Source organism: Octopus bimaculoides, chromosome 5 (genome assembly GCF_001194135.2).
Source record: "Octopus bimaculoides isolate UCB-OBI-ISO-001 chromosome 5, ASM119413v2, whole genome shotgun sequence".
Classification (NCBI taxonomy): Eukaryota; Metazoa; Mollusca; class Cephalopoda; order Octopoda; family Octopodidae; genus Octopus; species Octopus bimaculoides.
In genome coordinates, this window is record NC_068985.1 from 105691821 (window position 1) to 105692054 (window position 234).

The window sequence follows — 234 nt, forward strand, 5'->3', positions numbered from 1 at the left end:
TTCGTTCTTCACTCGTTTATTACTGTTATTTTAACTCTTGTCCATTGTCCGGAAATCTTTCGTTACACATCTGTGACTTCTTCAGCGACACTTCCCATCCTCGTGTGTGCACCTGCTTCACATAGTCCATTCTGTTCTTCTATTTGGCAAAAAAAAAAAAATACCATCCCGAAATACAGTATCTGTTTTAACACAAAGTTTCATATCAGGGATCTTGCAACACAAATTCATAAA

At 36.8% G+C, this 234-nt stretch overlaps 1 long non-coding RNA gene across 1 annotated transcript in view; it reads right to left on the reverse strand.

The window, feature by feature from the left end:
* LOC128247818 (uncharacterized) overlaps positions 1-234 on the reverse strand; it is an 11211-nt gene continuing 10977 nt past the window's right edge. Inside the window, exon 2 of the long non-coding RNA XR_008264139.1 lies at positions 1-139. This is a non-coding gene — a long non-coding RNA (uncharacterized LOC128247818). The remainder of the gene's footprint in view (positions 140-234) is intronic.